This window comes from Eleutherodactylus coqui, chromosome 4 (assembly GCF_035609145.1).
Source record: "Eleutherodactylus coqui strain aEleCoq1 chromosome 4, aEleCoq1.hap1, whole genome shotgun sequence".
In the NCBI taxonomy this organism is placed as follows: domain Eukaryota; kingdom Metazoa; phylum Chordata; class Amphibia; order Anura; family Eleutherodactylidae; genus Eleutherodactylus; species Eleutherodactylus coqui.
The window spans coordinates 14,531,597-14,549,151 of record NC_089840.1 but is presented as its reverse complement, the minus strand read 5'-3'; the positions used below and the strand labels follow the sequence as shown (position 1 = coordinate 14,549,151).

The 17,555-nt window shown below is 49.0% G+C and overlaps 1 protein-coding gene across 1 annotated transcript in view; it reads right to left on the bottom strand.

Annotated features, from left to right (window-relative positions):
* The window catches only part of MRPL39 (mitochondrial ribosomal protein L39), a 90,191-nt gene that overhangs the window by 65,442 nt on the left and 7,194 nt on the right, over positions 1 to 17,555 (bottom strand). The gene's annotated exons all lie outside the window — the stretch shown is intronic.

The window sequence follows — 17,555 nt, the reverse complement described above, 5'->3', positions numbered from 1 at the left end:
CCACCTCCGCCACCCCAGGGCTCCCAGGCCAACAAACCGCCTCCGCCACCCCAGGGCAGCGACCCACCAGCACAGGGCTCCCAGGGCCTTGGCCCACCTGCCTCCACCACCGCAGGGTAGCAGTCCACCACTGTCATCCCAGGGCAGGAACCCACCACCCCAGGGCTCCCACAGCAATAGCCCACCTCCGCCATCCCAGGTCAGTGGCCCGCCATCTTTTGAGAAGCCTAAAGCACAAGGAGATGCCTAAGTCTTCACAGTAAAGGGACCAATTACACTAATTACAAGAATATTTGCTCCAACTTTCTGTTGTCTGATCATCCAGCCGTGTAAAAGTGTAAACTATCAGCGGACGAAAGAGCAAAGACTCGCTTTCATCTGATCAGCCGGCTTATGGGAACATAAAAATGCTCGCTGGTCAGCGGTACGCACCGTGTAACCAGGAAGATGTACAGCCAACCCCAATGACCGCTCTATGGGCAGAAGCGACTGTATTACCAATACTCTGTCCTCGAATGAGTCTGAATCCGCGTGTCTTAAGACCCAGCAGACGAGCGCTCATCTCACGGATCCAGACCCAGCAGATGAGCGTTTATCTCACGGATCCAGACCCAGCAGACGAGCGCTCATCTCACGGATCCAGACCCAGCAGACAAGCGTTCATCTCACGGATCCAGACCCAGCAGACGAGCGCTCATCTCACGGATCCAGACCCAGCAGACGAGCGTTCATCTCACGGATCCAGACCCAGCAGACGAGCGTTCATCTCACGGACCCGCGCTCATCTAACGGAGCAAACGTAAAAAGGATCCTTAGCGGTTTTCCAGGAATTTACTATTAATGACCTATTCTCAGGACAGGCCATCAATTGGTGGGAGTACGTCACTCGGGATCTCCCCCGATCAGGCGATTCTTGGGCCCACTGTCCGTACAGCCAGGCCAGACATTCGCATTAGGATCAGAGCCAAAAGTGTAACAGAAGACTTCATTGATTTCAATGGGAGTGAAGCCTTCCATTTCACTTCTGACTCCAAACCCAATGCGGATTGGCTCAACTACTGTGAGAGCGGACCCAAGGATCGCCTGATCGGTGGGGATCCGGAGCGGTGGACCCCCGCACATGAACTATCGATGACCTATCCTGAAAATAGGCCATCTACAGTAAATGCCTGGAAAACTCCTCTAAATGTGTATAATTAATGCTTCCCAAATAAACATGAATATCAACCCAAAAAGACCCTAAAGACACCGGTGAAAGAGAATGAAGGACTTGTGATTCCTCCTTTGACTGAAGCCTTTCCACTTAGAAGTCTCTTTGTCTTGCGCCTTTCTTCTTCCTCCAGCCCGGCACTTAGTACGCTGCAGACATGCATTATGAATGCTCTATACTTTGCTCTCCGGCTAATTTATGCTTTTAATTCAGATTATATTCTTTATGTGCGTTCGGTATTTTTGCAGCCTGTTTGAAGTGAATATAAGCCGCGGCGGCGAGCCGGCACCTCCGAACAAAGAATTCACAGCCATCGAATATTGGGAAATCTGTGCGCTAACAGCAAAACAATCCATTTTAATTATGGAGGGAAACCTGGCTAAACAAGATTAATTGGTCTCATCAATAGGCCCCACCGGACACCCGTGTGGAAGTTAAGTAACTGCGCGCCGACCTCCTTAGGGATCATTAACCCAGCGTTTAGATGTGGAGAGAGCGAGGAGTCTGTGGTCTAAACGAGCCAAAGACCATCATAAATCATTACTGCTTCAGTCACAAAATAGATAACGGCCCCCATGGACTAGTAATGATGGCGGGGAGATACATAGTGCATGCTGTTGGACTGCAGAGCCCATGCACAGACATTGTCTGTCCGTATTCTTTAGCACGCGGATTCATTGAATTAAATTGGCGCATTCAGATGTTAATATGGAACGAAGTTACATGTATAAAAAACAAAACACGGAGCCTGTCCTGTTATGGTCCGTATTCACAGACCAAGATCAGCCGTTAACGTCTATGGATGCGTAAAAAAAAAAACGCAGCGAACACGAGTTTGCATCCACATTCATCTTTTTTTTTTTTTGCACATCCCGTTTTCTGTGGGTTGTAACAAAACGGACATCCCTTGGACATTCTTGCTTCCATTTTTGCGCATGAGTGAAAACCCAACGACACTTGGATGCAATACAGATTGAAAAAAAAATGTGCACACGCTCGCAGTAAACACGGTGCGTTTTTCATTGACCCAAACTGCATACACGTCCGTGGGAATGAGCCCTTAAAGCGGCGCCCCAGTTACGGGATTATTTCTATCCCGGGACCGGAAAGAGGAGGGCGTAGATTACCTGTAAAAAATATTGCGTCAACCCTTCTATTCCGCCCATCCTGGGTCCCGTTTTCAGGCGGTTAAGACGGCCATTGCCATTTCCTGACTACACTATGCACTGTTCTGTGATTGGCCAGTGCTGATCATGTGAGCAGAGGCAGCCAATCAAAAAACAAGTACAATTCATCAACCTTGCCAATGGACTGTGTGAGATTGGTTAGTCTAATGATGGCCGGAAAAAAAAAACCAGAAACCGCGAGACGGAGAGAAAACCAGGAAAATCATCTAGCGGTAATAGATCCTCTCCGCCCGCCACAGAAGGGCTTCCCAAAACTGGAGGTTTGTTTTAAATTAGCAATTTTCCCATACATTGGACTTTGTTCATACTAGGGTTCGGCTTCGTTTTCCTGTTGCATAATGGGAGCGGGAAAATAGAATGCCGGATCCATCCTATGACGGAAGCTATGCAGCATTAGCCCCACTATAGACGTCAATGGCCCGCCTGTGCAAAGCCCTGCAGCCAGCCGCCATGACAGGAGGACAGGACTTCCTTAAGGACCTCGTTTGGTACTTACAGACCCGGCCCAGGGGGGTTTTTGCTTTTAATTTACGTTTTTTGATAAGTCCAGATTTTCTTGGTTTCTACAGAATGAGCTGTAATTGTTAATCCCACCGCCGGTACGCGATGCGGATGAGCTGCGGCGGTAACTATACGCGTTTACAGATAATTACCAGGTTGCGCCTGTCACTGTGTCTATTGGCGGTGACTCGCATGCGCTTACCACAGATCATCCAAGGTGTTAATGAGCGCTCTAACAAAGGTCTGTCTTTCATTCACACTTCCTGATGTGCCTCAAGGTAGGCAATGGCATAAAGACAAAATATGCCGCTACTTACCCTTCTACTGCGCCTCCGATCCAGCACTGCCAACTCTGCCCCCGCTGAAACAAGCAGCGATGACGTCATGTTCTTCAGTCACATGACAACTGCACTCAATGATTGGCCTCCGCAGTCATGTGTGCAAGAACGGCACAGGAGACCAGCAATTGGCTGAAGCGATCATGTGAGCAAAGAATATGATGTCATCACTTCCTTTAGCAGCAGACACTCAATCAGCAGCGACCAGGTTGGTGGCATTGGACCCGAGGCATAACAGATGGGTGAATAAGACCTGTATAAAGGGTCAGACAATGATTTGCAGTAATGCTGCCATCCAATAGGTGGCGCTAAAGAGGTAAAGTTCCATTTCCTTTATTTGCATATTACACAGAGGAGCATGGATGGCCTTCTTACTCACCTTATATGTGTTCTCCTCAAGGAGAGACAATACCCCTCCCGACCCCAGTAGATGGGCGAGTAATAGCCATTTCATTTCCGCCATTCCCAACCTTGCGGAAAAGTTTTTCAAAAGCAAAAAAAACTTTAAAAGGGATTGTGTGGATTCAAATTTAATATTATTGTTACTGGCAGGGCATTGGTTAAAAGAAAAAAAAGGAAAAAAAAAAAACGCACATACTTGCCTGTCTTTGGACCCCATGGCAATTCTAACCAGCTCCTCTGCCACATTCCCTGTCACCGTAAGTCAGGTGATCGCTGCAGCACTTCCATGTTGGAGCGCTAGTATTTCGTCGGTTGTTTTCGTCTCTTCCTGGCAACTGAACCCGGCCCCATATGGCCCTATTTAAGCACTATACAGGGCCATCTTCAGATGCCGGAAGGAGTCGAAAACAGACGATGGAGCACGAGTGCTGCAGGGTGAAAGTACAGGTACTCTATAATTTGAAAGCACACAACCCCTTTAACTTCTAATGCTCTAAGGCACCGCAATATCATCGCTTCCTAGTAAATGGGCAGGGTGCCCTCCCATAAACATCGGGTAGTTCTCAAAAATAAGACCTCAGCTATTTGCAGGCCGTATATATAATCCCGGATTCTCCGCTCAGGACGTTTAATATTCCGATTTACCGAGATTTAATGCTTTTCTATCACAGTTGTGCAGAGGAGTCGTAAATGCCGGTGTGTAACAGTCTTTCCTGCCGAGCAAAAGCATTTATTAACGCCTTTCCATAAAATCCTCTCCACAGAATTCCCCGAAGGGCCAGAAGATTTGAGCCAACACAATTGATTGAAGTGACTGCAATCGAAACACAAAAAATATAAAAAACAGAAAAAAAAGAATAAAAGTAAAATACGAAATAATAAAAATTAGCAGGAAAGCAAACTCAAAACCGGTAAAGCAGGTTTGGTCGACCCGCTAACAAAAATTAAATTAGAAATTTAATTGCATTTTTCTGGTAATGTTCATTTAATTAACTGTTGCTACCTAATTAATTTGGAATTATTAACAAAAGGCCAGTTAACTGAACTATGAAAATTTAACAGGAGGTGATGGCCATTCCTGATATATTTGGCTGCTCCCGTGGACGGCGAGGTCACTGATGGCGGTATTAACATGCTAACAATATTACGGATCCAGACTGAGCCAAAGCATTATTCAATTGGAGCGCAATAAAAAGGGGTTTTAAAGCTTTTTTTTTATTCTTCTATTTTTTTTTTTTTTATTAAGCGCTCCAAAGTCAGTCAAAGACAACGGATGAAAAGTCTAGAATCTCCGAGTGGTTATTATAGCGGAGGGTAATTCCAAGGAAGCCACGGTATAGGGTCCGCAACATAAACAGGGTGAGAAACAGAAAGGGAAAAAATAAATAAAGTCAGTTCTCCAAATTTGCCTAAAGAGGCAAAACATTTTACCCTCAAGGGAACCCTGCAATTTTTTTTTTTTTTTAAAACATCAGGGGACACTTAAAGGGGTTGTCCCACGCCGAAACTTTTTTTTTTTTTGGCATTTTACTTACCCGAATTCCCTCTCTGCAACTTCTTCCTTCTTTTCCTCCAAGATGGCCGCTGGGATCTTCACCCACGATGCACTGCGGGTCTTCTCCCATGGTGCACCGTGGGCTCTGTGCGGTCCATTGCCGATTCCAGCCTCCTGGATGGCTGGAATCGGCACACGTGACGGGGCGGAGCTACGTGATGAAGCATAGAAGGGGGCGGAGCTAGAACGCCGCTCATGCCCGGACCGACCAGAAGGGAGAAGACCCTTCTGCGCAAGCGTGTCTAATCGGGCGATTAGACGCTGAAATTAGACGGCACCATGGAGACGGAGATGCCAGCGCAGGGAAGGTAAGTGAATAACTTCTGTATGGCTCATATTTAATGTACGATGTATATTACAAAGTGCATTAATATGGCCATACAGAAGTGCTGAACCCCACTTGCTGCCGCGGGACAACCCCTTTAACTGCTTCGCCTGCTGCTCATAAATCCCTACTGTTGTCATTTCCTAGCTGGAAGTTTCATGGTTGGGAATCCCTGGCCTTGTTAACAGTGATATGGTCTAACGCGGGTTCCACTTGTGCCGATAGATAATACATATAATGGAAACTACACATTAATATACGTGGGGCTTTTATCCCGTTTTCAGGCCATTTTTCAGCTTTGCTGTGTAGACTGGGACAGGTCATTCGGAGTCATCTGATAATCAGTCGATGGCTGATTTTTAAAAAATACATTCCCATCTTATAAAGTGATGGAATGTCGCTACAATAGGTCATCACTTTACGATCAGTAGGGTCAGTAACCTCAGAGATCCCAACCGATCCTGGGATGAAGAGGCTGCAGCACTGATGTACCACTGCAGGCTCTTCATTGTTTTTCCCTCAACAATATGCCAAGGAGCTGCAGCAAAGCCACATTAACCCCCAATGATCATCAAGCATTGGCATACCCTAGTGATAATTACAGCTTCATCGTAATGCTGGAGGCCGAGATAAGGCAGAATAGCAACAATGTACAGGATATGCACAGATGAAATTCTGTATGCAGCTCTCCGGTCACTGGTCTCTCGAGGAGGGGCTGTTCTCCACCTCTTTCTGGAGACTACTTTGATCTACTATGATCCACCTCATTGCCAGGAAAGCAAAATGAGTATATAGACCTATACCGGCCAATAGAGGCTACAGGCATACATATTTGGCTTCAATGGTTTAATACAGGCTTATGCATACCTTAGGACCCAGTGTATATGTATGCGCTATTCCCAATATATATGCCAAACGTGTGGCTAAACTTGATGCAAGCATAGCCTAAGTGGTTAGAACAGCTCCACCGATAACATCTCGGGTGAGATTATGAATTTTTCATGTTTGTATACAGCACGGAGTATATCTGAATGTTTTTCTCCCCAAACATCCCCTTTAAAGGAGTATTCCAGGCTCAACTTATGACCAATCCACTGGATAAGTCATCAGTAGTTGATAGACAGGGGTCCACTACTTAAGGCCCCCATCCGTCAGCTGATTGTCTGGTTTGCTGTCCAGTGCAGCGGGCCGGATATCGTCATCAGATTTCCTACTCGTGACGTCACATCCTGTCCTGGGTAGGAGTTATAAGAGCAGCTCGGCATTCTTATTCATTTCCATGGGAGTCAGGCCGCTGCTCCAACTTCCTGTGATGACAAAGGCATCCGGTCCACCACACTAGACAACAGGCCGGGTGGTCAGCTGATGGACGGGGGTCCCGAGAGGTGGACCCCTGTATACCACCTGATGGACGGGGGTTCCGAGAGGTGGACCCCTGTATACCACCTTCTGATGGACGGGGGTTCCCGAGAGGTGGACCCCTGAATACCACCTACTGATGGACGGGGGTTCCCGAGATGTGGACCCCTGTATACCACCTACTGATGGACGGGGGTTCCCGAGAGGTGGACCCCTGTATACCACCTACTGATGGACGGGGGTTCCCGAGAGGTGGACCCCTGTATACCACCTACTGATGGACGGGGGTCCCGAGAGGTGGACCCCTGTATACCACCTACTGATGGACGGGGGTCCCGAGAGGTGGACCCCTGTATACCACCTACTGATGGACGGGGGTTCCGAGAGGTGGACCCCTGTATACCACCTACTGATGGACAGGGGTTCCGAGAGGTGGACCCCTGTATACCACCTTCTGATGGACGGGGGTTCCCGAGAGGTGGACCCCTGTATACCACCTTCTGATGGACGGGGGTTCCCGAGAGGTAGACCCCTGTATACCACCTACTGATGGACGGGGGTTCCCGAGAGGTAGACCCCTGTATACCACCTTCTGATGGACGGGGGTTCCCGAGAGGTAGACCCCTGTATACCACCTTCTGATGGACGGGGGTTCCCGAGAGATAGACCCCTGTATACCACCTTCTGATGGACGGGGGTTCCCGAGAGGTAGACCCCTGTATACCACCTTCTGATGGACGGGGGTTCCCGAGAGATAGACCTCTGTATACCACCTTCTGATGGACGGGGGTTCCCGAGAGGTAGACCCCTGTATACCACCTACTGATGGACGGGGGTTCCCGAGAGGTAGACTGCTGTATACCACCTACTGATGGACGGGGGTTCCCGAGAGGTGGACCCCTGTATACCACCTACTGATGGACTATTCATAGGATAGGTCGACAGTTAAAGCCCAGAATACCCCTTTAAGTCTGCCAGCGGACAATCTTCTATTTCCAAAGCAGCCAGCAGAATTCTCATATTGATGCCTAATGAGATACCAGAATTCGAAGCCTTTTAGTGGATCGGCCTCCCTCTGAACCCGCGCCAGGAACTCATTCCTGTTCACATTACCGAGCTCCGTATCTGCCAATGCTGGAATTACTACCTACAAATCATGTATTGAATGCGTACGGCACAGAACAGGTCCTGAACTACCTGCATCCCATTATTAATGTATCAAGTCGTTAAAGCCACCCTCCAGGCTTCCTTTTTAGTATGGCTCATTCGCGTTAATACAATTAGGGCAATTACCTGATAATCATCTTTTAGCCATCTGTACTTTATAATCATTCTGCTCTTACTATAATAGACATCAGCTCTTCCTGCACCGGCCTCCTCGTGGGCTTGTTTCTATACACTCTGATTGGCCATCACCGGCATCACGTAGGCAGTGCTGGCCAATCAGAGCAGCGTGATTAGACTAATGATGCACTAGCAATGCTATCTGCTTCAGGTAGTCAAAGAAATGCTGCAGTCATCGATACTGTTGTATTGTGTCGCCCCCGGAAGTTAGGGGTGGAGACATAATACAGCTGCCTTGACATGTAGGTGACACCCCCCGTGTGTGATTGGCTGTCTGCGCTCAGGTTTTGTCTCAGTCTATGGCAGGGAAGGCGACAGCCGGGGATGCTGACTGTGCTCAGCAGAGGAGCAGTGGACTTGGGCAATGGAGGAGTTCACTGATCGCCGCCGAGAAGGAAGGCCGCAGCACTTGCTGCTATCGGCGCCGATACACTCACCGCAGTTGAGCGCCACGGGCTGCTGATTGCCTTCAGGGCCGCCAGGCTGGTGAGGAGAGCCGCTAGTGCGACAAGAGAGCGGGGAGCAGAGTGACAGGGTTGGCAGCCGACAGCGCAGTAATGTGGCCGCTGACGGCTACTCCGCTCCCCTGCCTGCTCTCCCTTCAGCAGCTGGCACAGCCGCCACTGCTCAGAGGCAGAAAGGGAGTGGAGTAGCCGTAAGCGGCCGCATCCCGGCGCTACATCACGGGGGACTACAGTGTCTCCGGCGGTGCCAGGCTTTCCAATGGGGAGCTACGGTTCGCCGCTGCCGGCAGCAGCAGGAGCAGACTCCTCAGGTCCTCTATGTTCCCCCGCAGAAGGATCTTCCCTACGCTTTCCTCACAGTCCCCTATGTTCCCCGCCAAAAGTATCTTGGAAGCAAATAGGCAGCTAGGGATGTGACAGGGGCATCGCTCCACGTCACGACTGTCAAACCGCTAGCTTCTGGTGGCGTGAAGATACAACAGTATCGCAGTCATCTTGGTTTGTCCAGGGACTAGAAGGTCCATTTAAATGCAAAATTAAAGCTGTTGCTGTTGGGGTAAGTAGATTGCAGGGGTTGTACCAAAAACAACTTTTCATCTATCCATAGCTTAGGGGATAAAAATCTTATTAGTGGGGGGAGGGGGTCTCACCGCTGAGACCTTGCCGATTCCAAGAAACAGAGGTCCTGTATCCCGCTCTCTTTCTCTGCAGGTTCACTGCACCCCCTGCAGTGAGCAGAGGATTGAAAGGAGCAGCGGTTGAGTATGACTGACTGTCCCTCCAATCTTCTTCTCAATGCGGGGGAAGGGGGTGCAGTGAACCGGCGGTAAGCAGGACCTCCAGTCTTGGGATTGGTGGATGTTTCAGCGGTGGATAGGTGATAAAAGTTGTTTTTGGTACAGCCCCTTTAAAAGGGGTTGTCCCATTAAAAGAACTTCTCACCCATTCACAGTATAGATGATGAACGTGTCACTGGTAGAGATCCAACTGCTGGGACCCCCACCGATCAGGAGAAAAAAGGGGTTGAAGTCACCTAGCAGTAATCCCAATCATCTGTACGAGACTGCTGGAAATAGCACTCAGCATTCTCAGAGATGAATGAAGTGGAAGGGCGCACTCGTGACCACCACTCCATACATACGGGACACGCAAGCCCCTTGATCCCATGACCAGTAGAGGTCCCAGCAGTCAGACCCCAACGATCAGACACGTATCTATCCTTTGAATGAGTGATAAGTAGTTTTCATGGGACGACCCCTTCAATAAGACCTGATGACAAAAATAAAAATCATCTTCTGAGCAGCAGACCGGGAACAAAGTGCCGCAAGCAGATTCCCATCCATCTCCTCAACCCTCCAAACTTGAAGGGACATGGTCATTATATTTGAGTCCAACAGACTAGATTATGGGGATCAAAAGGTGATGGAAGTGGGAGTCCGGGGAACGCCGTGTCTTACTTACGGATATCCTGTTGCAGCAAAGAGTGAGCAGCTTGACCCTTTCTGCGGGCGCATCTCCTATCCATCTCTATGGCAGATGCCCACGCAGAAAGAGTCAAGCTTCCGGAGCAAGTAGACCGTGCTGGCAGGGGGCATCCGGTGGGTATGAAACACCCCCAGACTCCCTTGTTTCATCACCTTTGAGCCCTATGATGTAGTTTAAGGGGGGGATCAAACATGACGACAGTGTCCCTTTACACACAAACTGATTCCTGACGATTCAGCATGGCGTCCGACTTCTGGCACTTTCATGACAAGAGATATTCTATTTCAAGCCATTTCACTGCCATCGAGAGCAGAGAAAAACCGAAGCGTTTTCGTCTTCTCCTTTCTTGGGAATCCTGACAGACTCTTGTGTGTGATGGCCCCCCAGACCATCACACCAGCAGGGGGCAGTGTGCCGCCCCACGGCAAAGGCTGGATTGAGGCGCTCACCCTGTCTCCAAACACGAACACAGACATAGTCAGCACCCATACTGAATTTGTCACTGAAGACAACCCGGTTCCCCTCCGTAGCGTCAAGCTTCATCTTTCATGACATCACTGCAAACGGAGGCGATGGTGGGTGTCAAAGGCCATAGATGTAATGGGGGCCGTGAAACCAAATGTCCTTCAGCCAAGTGCGTGGAAATGGTTCCAACATCACAGGAGTGTGAAAAACGAGAACTACACCCATCTGAAGAAGCCCTTAACGAGTAGCTGCACTTTCATCTTCGGAGCACTTCTGCTCCATTGGCCATTTTCAGCTCCTTCCGGCAGCACAAGACGGCCCCATATACGGCCAAAGGGGCAAAAACGATCTCAAGATGAAAGTGCAGGTAGCCAGCTAAAGTCATGGGCTTATGGGAGCTGAGGCACCAAGTTCAGGGATGTCCTTCTCATACTCACCTAACACCCCCTCCCATCTCCCATTGTCATGTTCATATGCAACAGCACAAGGGGAAGGCAATGGGGTGCGTTTAGGATACAACGTGGAATAAGGAGGTGTGGAAACACAAATGCATTTGCTTGAGGATAGATAGGATGGATGTGAAAGCTGGACTGCGAGGGAAGCTGATAGATGGAGGATTGAGGTGTTGCAGCTGTGGTGCTGGCGAAAGCTGCTGCGTGTACCCTGGACGGCGAGAGGAACAAAACAGAGAAGTCCTGAATCGTATAAGACCCGATATATCAGCGGAGGACCAGACGGCCCCGCCTCGGGCCCGCGGCGGACCAGACGGCCCCGCCTCGGGCCCGCGGCGGACCAGACGGCCCCGCCTCGGGCGCAGATATTTTGGCTATGTAATGCAAGCAGAATCGCTAGAAAAATCTATAATGCTTGGACATATCAGCAGCAAAAGAAGACCTGGAGCCAAAGGACACAATGGCTGATACTGTCAGAGCCGATACTGACATGGGATATCACACAACTGAATGTAGCAGTGCAAAGCCGAAAAACATGGAGGGGTCTTGCACGTAGGGTCGTGAATGACTAAAAGGCTAACAAGAAAGGATGGAACAGTTCACACCAGCAGAACAACCACATAGTATGAGTAATTATAACTGCCTACCGATTCCTGGTATTTCCATCTAACTCTGAACTCAGCAATACCTTCCCATTAATACCGAGTTCTGCTGTATTCGCAAACGTCACATGAAAAGGTGATCACAGAAATCAAAGATATTACGGTGATAACTCTTAAAGTGCCGAGGAAGTCCACAACTTAGTGGTCCCAAACGACACCATCCAAGCGGTATGTTAGCCACAGTCCTTATGAAGAGATACTCCCCTAACTGGTCTCAGTCCAGAGTAGTCAGGCCCTTGTGAGCCGTAGAGTCCATCAAGTAATCACACACTACCTAGTTGGAGAACGGGCTCTTACATACTTTTCAGCTGTGTCTGGGTTGACAGATAGCTCAAGTGAGTCTTCCTTGAGAGCTTGAAAATCCTAAAAAGTCTCAACCTGATGACTACCCTCCTGGAGAGTCGCCGGGCGGCCCTGTCTGCAGCAGCAAATGGCTTCATCCTGAAGCTGAGTGATCGAATAGTTTGTTGAACCAGAAGTTCTTGGCACAGCAGTGCTCCGCTCCAGCAATACTTGAATCAATACAGCAGAACCGTCTTACTGGACTCTTCACCGGCAGCAACCAACATGGCTCCGCTCAGCCTGCCTATGCAGTTACTCAGAGCCATCTTCTGGAAGTTTCTATTGATTCTAGTTCTACTGATCATAAATCACTGCCTGTATGGGGGCTCCCTCTAGTGGCCAATGACTTTAATGAGGCATGCTTTGCACTAATTGTAGCAGGGGCAGCCTGCTTCCCTGCTACACAGTCTGAACAGGAGCAGCAGGGGAAGACAGGGTCAGAAGACAAGCAGGGAAGCCAGAGAGGCAAGTAGGGCTTCATTTTTGGTCCAAAATTGGCCATAGAAGTCTGTGGGAGTGTAAAAAACCTGCAAACATGAATGTTACGTGTGCGTGCGCATTTTTTCTGGATGTTGCCTGGAGACAGTGAAAATAAAACAAGGTGCATCAACGGGCCGTCTAGCCGTTTTTTTTCTTTGCACATTTGAAAACTGGACGACAAGTAGATGACACACAGCGAACTCCGGTGCACATGCCTGTGTGGATGAGCCTTAGCTCTTAAAGGGGTTGTCCCGCGCCGAAACGGGGTTTTTTTTTTTCAATAGCCCCCCCGTTCGGCGCGAGACAAACCCGATGCATGTGTTGAAAAAAAAAAAAAAAACGATAGTACTTACCCGAATCCCCGCGCTCCGGTGACTTCTTACCTACCTTGCGAAGATGGCCGCCGGGATCTTCACCCTCGGTGGACCGCAGGTCTTCTGTGCGGTCCATTGCCGATTCCAGCCTCCTGATTGGCTGGAATCGGCACACGTGACGGGGCGGAGCTACGAGGAGCAGCTCTCCAGCACGAGCAGCCCCATTCAACACGGAGAAGACCGGACTGCGCAAGCGCGTCTAATCGGGCAATTAGACGCTGAAGATTAGACGGCACCATGGAGACGAGGACGCCAGCAACGGAACAGGTAAGTGAATAACTTCTGTATGGCTCATAATTAATGCACAATGTACATTACAAAGTGCATTAATATGGCCATACAGAAGTGTATACCCCACTTTGTTTCGCGGGACAACCCCTTTAATGGCAAAAAAACAGTAAGATCCTCCAGCAGATTGTGCAATAAGTTGGTCAGATGTATCCTCCACATCAGCGCTGCACTCCGCCTGCGGAGCGGGGAGTAAACCACTTACCATACAGTGATCGGTCGCCACGCTCGGCACATGCAAGCCGACTGATGTTTATACACAAAGAGTAAGTTGTAGGCGGTAACGAGAATCACACGGAGGATGTCGGTTTGTGTTGCGCTTGCGATGAATGAAACACTGGGTGTGCAGAGAGGTTCATGTTCTAGACAACATCCTCTATAGGAGCGCTCGGACTCCAGTGTACACTTCTACCCAACTGTGGTGGGCGAGCTCCCTCTAGTGGCAGCCTCGAGTACTACTGCTTTACTAGCTATTTGTAGATATAGTTTCAATGCCTTATGGTCCTTTTACATGGACGAGCTGTCAGGTAAGTGATGCTGGCACTCGTCCCAGTGTATACTCACTCCTGTACTGTCACATGGACAAGCTGTCAGGTAAGTGATGCCGGCACTCGTCCCAGTGTATACTCGCTTCTGTACTGTCACATGGACGAGCTGTCAGGTAAGTAATGCCGGCACTCATCCCAGTGTATACTCACTCCTGTACTGTCACATGGATGAGCTGTCAGGTAAGTGATGCCGGCACTCGTCCCAGTGTACACTCACTCCTGTACTGTCACATGGACGAGCTGTCAGGTAAGTGATGCCAGCACTCGTCCCAGTGTACACTCACTCCTGTACTGTCACATGGACAAACTGTCAGGTAAGTGATGCCGGCACTCATCCCAGTGTATACTCGCTTCTGTACTGTCACATGGACAAGCTGTCAGGTAAGTGATGCCGGCACTCGTCCCAGTGTACACTCACTCCTGTACTGTCACATGGACGAGCTGTCAGATAAGTGATGCCAGCACTCGTCCCAGTGTATACTCACTCCTGTACTGTCACATGGACGAGCTGTCAGGTAAGTGATGCCGGCACTCGTCCCAGTGTATACTCACTCCTGTACTGTCACATGGACGAGCTGTCAGATAAGTGATGCCAGCACTCGTCCTAATGTATACTCACTCCTGTAAGGTCACACGGGAGCGAGTATTGCTGGATCAGTCACAGTGCTGCCAGCATGGAGGTGGAGCGTTCTCCTCCCCGCCGCCTCCATTCCCAGTAAGCAGATTCTGCATGCATGCGTTTATGTGGGATGATTATCGTTCACATTCCAGCGTGATCAATAATCATCCTGTGTAAAACGGCCATTAAAGGGACCCATCATCAAGTGTTTACACAGTAATCCATGATGAACCTTTAATAGTACTAATGAGAGTTCCTTATCACTATTGGTTCTGTAATTCGCGCCGCTTTACCTTTACAATCGGCTTTTGAAGATTTCCCGCGCTGCATTCTAACAAACTGAAAAAAAAAATCTGTTTATTTATTTATTTTTTTTTTTTTCTTAAAAGAGTTAGATTTCCCCCTCCTCGCCACGCTGGGCTCATTCTGTCCTTGATTAGCATGGCTGGTGGTTTTTGCTCGCTGCTGTAATCCTGCGCAGGCGCCATAGTAAACCCTGCCCGCGCCTGCGCATCCCAGCTCTCCATTGCTAGCTGTAACTTCAGCGGCGTACTGCGCATGCGCCACGAGGATCGTTACTCCCACTGCGTCCGAGGTTAGATGACTGTGACAGTAACAAGTACGACCGGCTTCATACGAGCGTGAAGATGGTAAACCCTGCTGGTGCCTGCGCACCCCCGCTCTCCATTACTAGCTGTAACTTCAGCGGCATACAGCGCATGCGCCAGGAGGATCGTTACTCCCACTGCGTCCGAGGTTAGATGACTGTGGGAGTAACAAGGCCAGCTTCACACGAGTGTTAAGATCGCACGAGATTTTGTTTGAACCACTTGAAGGGGATGGGACTATTTTCTACAAAATCGGACTCTCTTCGACTCTTCGACTTTTAATACAGTTTGGGAAAACTTCATAAGCAGATTGTAACGGTCGCGGGGCGCGGAGTACAAAACTAATTAGCGATAAGGAAATCTCAACAGCAGCGCGGTTAAAGGTTTAAGCGGACGGCAGGTGTTACGTAACATTTTCTTTTAATGCAGCTAGGGCTTATTTTAGGGACAAACAGTAGGACTTCCTACGTGCCACTTGTAGCGCTGACACCTGTGTGAAACCGGCTTCAGGCTCATTAAGCGTATTAATTTTCACACTGTTGGGAAGTGCGGACCAATTTTATCTTTTTTTTTTTAATCACAGAGAGAGTCATGTGATCTGCCAGAGTGCGGAGCGCTGGTGTAATCCTCAACGGCCAGTAGGGGGGAGGATTTCCGTCCAAGTCAACACCGTACAGAAGTAATATTCCCACAGAGAACTGGCTGGGTGCTTACCTCCCTGGTTCATCCTTCGGTTTCTCCAACCATTTCTGTGCTGCACAACTTCCCCTCCAGGATACACTGAATAAAAGTTTTTACGCTGGGCGCCGCCATCTTGCCGCTCTGCTTTCATCCCTGCTATTGGATGGAGTGCAGCCGGCACAATCCGGGTACGCTCTGTGGGGTGTGCTCCAGCAATGATGAACAGCTAGAGACCGTTTTCTGCACTCCGAGCATGCTCACAATGCAAAACCTAATGTGCCTCATACCTGTTTATTAACCCCTTATGGAGTAAATCTAAAGAGACGGGCGGGGCTCCCCAAATACATAAATGAAACAAAACAAAGGTGCTGCCGGTCCGCTAATGCCAAACCGCTTGTAATGGAGCCGAGCAATTAGATTGAAAGGAATCGTGACGATTTGTGGATGTGAAGGTGCGACTCATGAGCTGGTCATCAGGTTGGTCATCAGGTTGGTCATCAGGTTGGTCATCAGGTTGGTCATCAGGTTGGTCATCAGGTTGGTCATCAGGTTGGTCATCAGGTTGGTCATCTTACCCGATTCTTCTTTATGAAAAGGTTTTATAAAAACATGCAATATTCAACGCGTTTCAGGGACGCAGACCCTTCCTGAGAAACGACTGTAACGGCACCCACCGCCAACAGTTGCAATCAGCGCCAATGTTGTTCGAGCCTGCTGACCCTTTGATTCGGGCAGTGGCATTGAAGTGCCCGGATTGCGAGGTGCAGCCCGGCTGTCATGGCTGTCCATGAACTTCTGAAGGCACTCAGGGCTGCTGAGTATTTCTGCCTATTAGGACAGGCCTGTGGCCCATTATAATAGAATGCTGGCAGAAATACTAAAGTATTGCAGTGTATGGTATAATCAAACAATGTTCAACTTCAAGCCCCCTAGAAGTACTTAGAAATAACATAAAAAAATAAAAGGATGTTAAAAAGTTAAAAAAAAATAAACAAACTATTTTCCCGCATTCATAAAAAATAAAAAAAAAATAAAAAATTAAAACAAAAACATATTTGGCAGCGCCAAGTCTGTAAATGTCCAATCTAAGGCCGCCTGCAGACGGCCGGGTCGGATCCCGTTGCAAGAATTCTTGCAGCGGGTTGCGGAGCCGTACGCCTGCAGAGACCTGCTGCTCACCCGCTCCCGGCGTCTCCTCTGCTCTGTGATGTGCCAGCGCATGCGCAGAGTGGAGTCGGCGGGTCTCTACTGACATTTCTGTGTGCATAGGATTGCATGGAAGCAATCCTATGGCAGCAGGCATGGGCGGAAATTCTGCATGAAATCCTCCCGTGTGCAGGAGGCCAATTAAAATAATGGATTAATCCTGAACTGTGAATGGCGGAAGATAAATGAAATTAAAAAATGTTATAAATATGTAACAAATTGGGGTCCACTTGTCTGCGGATCGCCCACCTTTCAGCCTGGAATGCTCGCCACGCACTCACCACAGCCTCAAGAGATGGCCGTTACTTCATCTGCATTTATTATAATAATAGCATTAAAAAATACAACTCGCCTCTCCGAAAACAATCCCTCCGAAGGGCCGCATCCTTAAGGGGTTAAGCACTGCCGCCCCCATGAGCCGTGCTGACCAGTCTTAACTACATTACACATTTGCACTAATATGCCTCATAAGATGCCGCCCTGAATCCCCATTGATTTGCATTGGATTCCGACGAGGTTCTCCCCCGACGCTCCATTGCGCAGCCGGTCCTACATTTGTGCGTATTATGTATTAGCAATGTACAACCGCACAACGAATACGGCCGACACACGGGGATTCACTGCGTATTTGCGTATAAAATCCATGGGTCCAGCTGGCGT